This window comes from Loxodonta africana, chromosome 1 (assembly GCF_030014295.1).
Source record: "Loxodonta africana isolate mLoxAfr1 chromosome 1, mLoxAfr1.hap2, whole genome shotgun sequence".
NCBI classification, from domain to species: domain Eukaryota; kingdom Metazoa; phylum Chordata; class Mammalia; order Proboscidea; family Elephantidae; genus Loxodonta; species Loxodonta africana.
The window spans coordinates 97,294,418-97,302,028 of record NC_087342.1 but is presented as its reverse complement, the minus strand read 5'-3'; the positions used below and the strand labels follow the sequence as shown (position 1 = coordinate 97,302,028).

Below are 7,611 nucleotides of genomic sequence, written 5' to 3'. Positions count from 1 at the left end.
ATAAAACAGAACACAGGGTAATGAATGATGGTAGGGAAAGCACTTAGTAGCAAAGGTAAGTTACTTAGTCAAGACAATAGTTACTAATAGATTAAAGTAGAGGAATGTAAAATGACATATTCAAGGAATTGCAGAATAGGGAGAAGCTGATTAATGGCAGAAGACAAGGTATATGGATTTTACCAAACGGTACAAAGCAGTTATGGCACTCTGGGTCCCAAGGGACCAGACACATGCATCATCTGACAGAACCATGAAACAAAGAAGGTTGAAGGATGGTTCATACCCCAGTGCTTGAGGAGCACCTTGTCGAGTCCCCAGTGATCCACCTGGCAGTCACAGAAGTCCTCTATTGAGGGTAGGAAGGGGAGGTAGTAGAACTTCGTGAAAAAGTGGTCCTCCCTGAGCAGGAAAACTGTCTCTGAAACTCCTGTGATAACAGGTTTTCCATTTTTAAGCCATGTGACATTGAGCATCGGTGGGGAGAATGTGTTGACAAAAGAGATGCGGATGTTGGGCTGTAGAAATTCTGCAAGGCTGGTCAAAAGCAGTGTCCCTTCTGGAGATTCTGGGGGAGTGGGCACATGACAGATATTAGACTTGCATGCTGAGACTTGTCCCTTCCCCTCCCTCCCTGAAATGTGGTCTAAAATACATTAAAAGAGCAGTTGAAGTTGTGTCCTGAGGACTCTATGCCATGGTCACAGATACCAATCTCTGACTCTGTCAACCTGGAACTTGAACCAAAATTGGGGTGTAAGATGTCCAAGGACCTTCTTCCTGGCTCCTTCCACAAACCATGGATTCAGGGTTGTGACTTTTGTGAGTGGCTGTGATGACAGAGACAAGACATGCATACAGAAAGGAGGAAGCAAACTCATTGGGCGTGTAATGCTGGGCTGGCTTATAACAAGTTTGTTGTTGTTGTTAGTTGCCATCAAGTCAATTCCAACTCATGGCGACCCCACGTGTCCACTTGTAACTCCACGGGAAAACTCAGTCAGAATAATGACATAAAGAGGTGACGCATTTATTTTAAAGCTACAGATCCCATGCCTAGGAAAGCAGCAGAGAGAGGTACCACTGATGTTCAGTGTGTGGTTGGAGCGATTCATCATGACATCCAGATTGGCTTTGTCCACAGCTATATTGGCCAATGCGCTCTGAGCCTCAAAGCTGGCAAAATGTTCAAATTCTTTAAGCCACCAGACTGTCTCCTTTTTTTCCATAGTCACATGGAAAATCTCATCACCATCAAAGTCAAGCATAAACTCACCTGATTGGGGCTCAGACAGAACTCGGCCTGGATGGTCACGTGCTCCTCTGAAATGGCAAGAAAGGGACTTAGGGTGAGAATGAGGAGAGAGAATAAGAAGAACCCAGGACATGAGACACATACATGTGGGCAGGAGGTGATGGAGAGGTTTAGGGCCCAGTGGAACGGAGGAGTGAGGGACACTAGGAATGAGCTTGGAAAGCTGAGGCCTGAGTGAAGGATATGCTTATTGAACAGTGCTGGAGAAGACATAGGAGGGGGCAGAATCAGAGAAGGTGGATTGAAGGTGATAGAGGCTAAAAAGCTCAGAGACTTGTGAAGTTGTTTTTTGGCTCCATGTTACTAGCTGAGAAAAAAGCCCTGTTAAGAAATGCAGCATGGGTCCCCAAAAGAGAAATGTTTTTCACAGCTTTTACAGAGGCTTTAAATATATGAATAGGTCAGAGATCCTGGCATGTCTTTCTGGGGACACTGTACTCTGAGAATTAAACACAGTTTACTCTAGGAAGAGGGAAATACTGGTTAAAAGGTTGAGTTCTGAGTTCTAGAATCAAGTCAAATCTGGAATTCTTATTCACCTACTTACTTGCTGAGCAATCTTAAGCAATATATTCCACCTGTTCATGTATAGTGTTTTAATTATAGTCCTGTTGTGGTTTTACTTACTCCATAGGAGTGTTTTGAAGGTTAAATGAGACAAGGTAAGTAAATTACTAGTATATATCAGGTCTACAGCAAGCACTGTTGACTATTTATGGTTGGAGGCTGCTTTGTATCTCAGAAAAATACAACTGGAGCCTGGAATACCCAGAAAGCTAAGATCAAGACCTTGTGGTGTTGTAGATCACGCACTTACCTAGTCTACACCACACCACAGACATCTCTGTGCGAAGCACTATGTTTTCATTGACCTTAGCAATGCACTTTTGTATCTTGATGCTCCTTAGATTGTGACTATCGTTATTGCACATACTGTATTCTACATGGTTGATGCTGAGAATAATCAACACCAAGGGAATAATGTACCTGAAAATGGAAAACTACACTTGGAGAGTATGCATGCTGTATGGTGTGTGTATGTGGGATGGGGATTGTTTCTGTACTCTGCCTTCAGAAACACATGAGGTTTTTTAAGGTTTGACTGTATATTAATAAACCTAGGGATTAATTTAACATTTGTAACTCTAAACACACACACACACACACACACACAAATATTCTAGCTTCCCTTTCCAACCTAAGAGCCTCTAACTTTCCAGGTGAGCATCCTCATACACCGCTCTTTCTGGGCAATGGAAACTACATTTGCCACCAGGGGTGTAAAGGCTGGGACACTACTTTGATTATTTCCAGTGTTCACGTGACCTTCTGTGGGAATCACTCTGGATGAAGAATACTTCTTCCCAACACCTCTTTGCAATAGCACAAATGTTTGTTGTGCAGATGGCAGAGAAAAAAATTAGATTCCCCAATTCCTTATTCATTTTTCTACTCTATGGAAAATATCACTATATATTCATAACTTCAGATCACTGTAAGAGCCACCGCAGTGTGGATTATCACCGTCATAATACAAACCAAAACAAAAAATAATGTTGAGGTCTAGTGAATTCCGACTCATAGCGAACGTATAGGACAGGGCAGAACTGCCCCAGAGGATTTCTAGGGAGCACCGGGTTGATTTGAACTGCTGACCTTTTGGTTAGCAACGGAGCTCTTAACAACTGCACCACGAAGGCTCCAACATCACTGTTCTAGGAAGGAGTAATTCGGTGCAATTGACATCAGCATTCCTTTGCTCCCAGTCTCTCTTGGGTTCATTGTTGCTCTTTGTTGACCTTCCTTTCTAGTGATCTTCAATAAAATGTCTGTGTTCACAATATGTTGACAGAATTCACATGCCAAAAGAAATTACCATCAAGTGAATTCCATCTCATGGAAACCCTGTGTGTCAGAATAGAACTGTACCCCACAGGGCTTTCAAATGTTGTGACCTTTGGAAGTAGATTGCCAGGCCTTTCTTCCAAGGTGCCTCCAGGCACTTATTGGCAGAGCTAAAAGACCTTTGTAACACTTGCCTGAGAAGAGCAGAGGCTGAGCCAGCCCAAGAGGTCTAAGATGTAGGGGATGAAGGCCAGAGAGAAGCCTGCTTTGTGCACAGCTGGAAAGAGGCCATGCTGATCAAGGAGCTGTATCCTGAGTGTTCCTGAACCAGGACTGTAATCTCTTACTTCCCTAATAATCCACTTAACTGTAAGTACAGTTTGTGAGTTCTGTGTGGCCATTGCAAGGAGTTATTGAACCTAGCACAGAAGTAGAGAGAGCCGTCAGAGGGAAGGTTGGCGTCAGAAGTGTAAAAAGTTTGGAAAGAGGGAGTGTCTGGCCTCCACCTCATAGGAGTCAGCCCTGGGCTGTTGGTGCCGATAATAATTCTACTCCCTCCTGTGAAGATAGAGGAGGTCACATGCCCCCACCACCGTGCCATTTTTACACATGTGATCCAGCAATCCCACTCGTGGGCATATGCCCCAAAGAATTAACAGCAGGAATGCAAGCAGATGTTTGTATTACCATGTTCATTGCGGCAGTAGTCACAATAGCCAAAAGGTGGAAACAGTCTACATGTCCACCAACAGAGGAATGGATGAACAAAATGTGGTCCACACATACAATAGAATAGTACTCCGCCATAAAGAGAAAGGAAGTTGATACTCACCACCACATGCATGAACGTTGAAAAGATTATGCTGAGTGAGATAGGTCACTCACAAAAGGACAAACATTGTATTATCCCACTTATAGGAACTATCCGGAATAGGCAAATATATAGAGATCAAAGTTTATTAGTGATTACCAGGGGCAGGATGGAGGGAGGGGGAAAGGAAGACACAACACTTAGGGGACATTGAGGTTCTGTTAAGGGTGATGGAAATATTTGGGAATGATGATGGTTGACCAACATGGTGAACATATTTAATGTCACTCGATTATACCTGTGAAGATTGTTGCAATGGAAAATGGTTTGTTACCGTATATTTTCCACAATCATAAATCAATGAATGACAATTAAAATCCAGTATCTAGTAATCTCCGAAAAGCCTGAGAATGTCCCTTTCCCTTACCCTAATAAATGGCTGCAGGGTCCTTTAAGGAAAGCTCGGCAGAAAGTTAACAGGACATGTTTATGGAATTTTGCAAGGTCCTGCCTCAAGGGAAACCTGGTCTTGATTCAGTCAAAGGGGCTCTGGGTCTGTGAATGAACTTAGGCCCAGAAACTGGGTGAGAGGCTTGAACACCTTTTGCGACAACTACCTCGGCAGTCTGGCTACCAGACCTGAAGCTTTTCTGTTCTAGAGATCAAGTCATATTTTATTTTATTTTTTTCCTTTTTTTAAAAATTGAATTTTAGCTGAAGTTTTATAGAACAAACTATTTTCTCATCAAAGAGGTAGTACACACATTGTTGTATGTTGTATGACATTGGTTAAAAAACCTCACGACATTTTACACTGTCTTTTCTCAACCCTGGGTTCCCTATTACCAGCTCTCCTGTTCCTTCCTGCCTTCCAGTCCCTGCCCCAGGGCTGGTGCGCCCCTTTAGTCTTGTTTCATTCCATGGGCCTGTTCAATCTTTGGCTGAAGAATGAACCTCAGGAGTGACCTGTTTTCTGAGCTGAAAGGGTGTCCAGGGGCCATAGTCTCAGGGTTTCTCCAGCCTCTGTATCAGGTCAGCAAGCCTGCTCTTTCTTTTGAGTTATAATTTTGTTCTGCGTTTTTCTGCAGCTCTGTCCAGGACCCTCTATTGTGACCCCTGTCAGAGCAGTCAGTGGTGGTAGCTGGACACTATCTAGTTGTGCTGGACTCAGTCTGGTGGAGGCTGTGGTAGATGTGGTCCTTTAGTCCTTTGTACTAATGTTTCTCTTGTGTCTTTAGTTTTCTTCATTCATCCTTGCTCCTGAAGGGCTGAGACCAGTGGCATATCCTAGATGGCCGTTCACAGGCTTTTAAGGCCCCAGATGCTACTTACCAAAGTAGAATATAGAGCGTTTTCTTTATACACTATGTTAAGCCAATTGAGTTAGATTTTCCCTGAGACCATGGTCCCCAAGGCCCTCAGCCTAGCAATTTGGTCCCTCAGGGAGTTTGGATGTGTCTGTGGAGCTACCATGACCTTGCCTTGTATGGGTTGGGGTGGCTTCCCCAGTAGTGTGTACTGCCTTACCTTTCACCAAAGTCGCCACTTGTCTATCGTCTATTAAGAGTTTTTCCATCCCACACCCCCCACCCCATAACCATCAGAGAGTGTTTCTTTTTGTGAGTTTTTACAGTGGTGGTCTCATACAATCAAGGAATATTTTGGTAGGTTGTCCATCTATTTTATTTCTAGGATCACCATGGTGCATTATTAAAAAAAAAAGAAAAAAGCCCTGTTGGCAACGAGTCAATTTGAACTCATAGTGACCCTATAGGACAGAGTACAGCTGTCGCATAGGGTTTCCAAAGAACACCTAGTGGATTTGAACTGCCGACCTTTTGGTTAGCATCCATACCTCTTAACCACTTTGCCTCCAGGGTTCTAATCATTAAAAAAAAAAAAATCATTAGCCAGCATCAAAATCCCTGTAGGTTAAAACATTTGTTAGGCTTTTCTGATTACCATTCCCCAACACCCATTATGTCTTTGAGGGTGAATGCTGACACTTGGCCTCTGCCACTCCAGGATTCCAAGGAGCCCTGATGGCACCATGGTTAAGAGCTCAGGTGCTAACTGGCAAGTTGGCATTTGGAACCCACCCAGCCGCTCAGTGGGAGAAAGACTTGGTGATCTGCTTCGGTGAACATCACAGCCAAGAAAACACTATGGGGCAGTTCCACTCTTTCACATGGAGTCACTAGGAGTAGGACTCAACTTGACAGCACCCAACAACTCCAGGATTCTAGGATTTCCAGAATGTATAGGGCCCATCTCACTGGTGGCTCTCCCACCTTGACCCTAGGCCAATGGAAACAGCCAGTACAGAGCTTCTCGAGGACACTGGTTCTCCCCTCACTAAGGTTGGCTACACCTTCAGGGACTTCTCAGGGGGTGTAATGTGGAGTGGATGTCCAGATCACATTTAATATATTCACTTCAAAGTTTCTACCGTTCCTCAGTGTTTGGATCCTTTCTTCTATGTTATTCTAGGGAGTTCCAGCATCTCAGCCTCCCTGACTGTAGTTCATTGCTGAGTGCAAGTTTTAGTCAATCAACCAGGCAAGTTGCTAACCCCTTTGCTAGCATCACAGGCTAACATACTGCAGTAGATTGAGGAAAAAAAAACTAACCTAGAAATTCTTCCCATCCCTGTGTGTATACCCCTTTGACTTTACTGCTCTTCCCATCAAGAGATGGAATCTATTTCTTTCTTCTTTTTTACTGTAGTAAAATATATGTAACAAAAATGTGTCCTTTCAACCATTTCAAGTGTACAATTCAGTGACATTAACTGCAGTCACTATTTCCAAAAGCTTTTCATCACCTCAAATGCAAACTCAGTTTCCCTTAAGTGATAAGTCCCCATTTCCCCTCCCCCAGCTGCTCGTAACCACTAACCAATTTTGTCTCTACACATTTGCCAGTTCTAGATATTTTATACAAATCAGATCATACAATATTTGTTTTTTTGTGACTGACTTTTGTCACTCAGCCTAATTTTTTCAACGTTCGTCCATATAGCAGCATGTATCAGAACGTCATTTTTATGGCTGAATAATGCTCTATTGTATCTACGTACTGCATTTTGTTTATCCTTCGCCCTGGTGATGGAGGCTTGGCTGTTAGGAGTAATGCTGCAGTGGACACTGGTGTATAAGTACCTGTTTGAGTCCCTGCTTCAATTCTCTGGGTATACACGTAGGAGTGGAATTGCTGGGTCATATGGTAATTCTGTGTTTATCTATTTGAGGAACCACCAAACTGTTCTCCACAGCCTGTAGGCCATTCTTGAGTCCAAGTTTTAGCCACTCAATCATGTAAGTTCCTATAAGCTAGCACACTGCAGTAGACTGCAAAAAAAAAAAAAAATCCGCATATACCTCCCATCCCTGAATGCACACCCCTTTGCAGTGTGACTACTGTTCCTCGCATCAAGAGGTGGAGTTTATTTCTCAACTCCTTAAATCTGACTTGTCATGTGGCATGCTGTGACCAATACACTGGGGTAGAAGTGGATTTGTGGGAGTTCTGAGCCCAAGGCTCCAGAGGTCTGAGGATTCTCTTTCTCTCTCGCTGCCCTGAGACAGCCTGGGCTAACTTCCTTGACGATAAAAGAACACATGGACAGCCAGGCCCAACT

The 7,611-nt window shown here is 43.5% G+C and overlaps 1 long non-coding RNA gene across 1 annotated transcript; it reads right to left on the bottom strand.

Moving 5' to 3' along the window:
* Positions 1-461: 461 nt before the first annotated feature.
* On the bottom strand, positions 462-7,334 carry LOC135231332 (uncharacterized). Its single transcript, XR_010321990.1, has 3 exons — positions 7,133-7,334; positions 1,277-1,323; positions 462-568 (listed from the first exon to the last, which is right to left on the bottom strand). It is a non-coding gene; the product is annotated as an uncharacterized LOC135231332 (long non-coding RNA).
* Between the last annotated feature and the right edge of the window lie 277 nt (positions 7,335-7,611).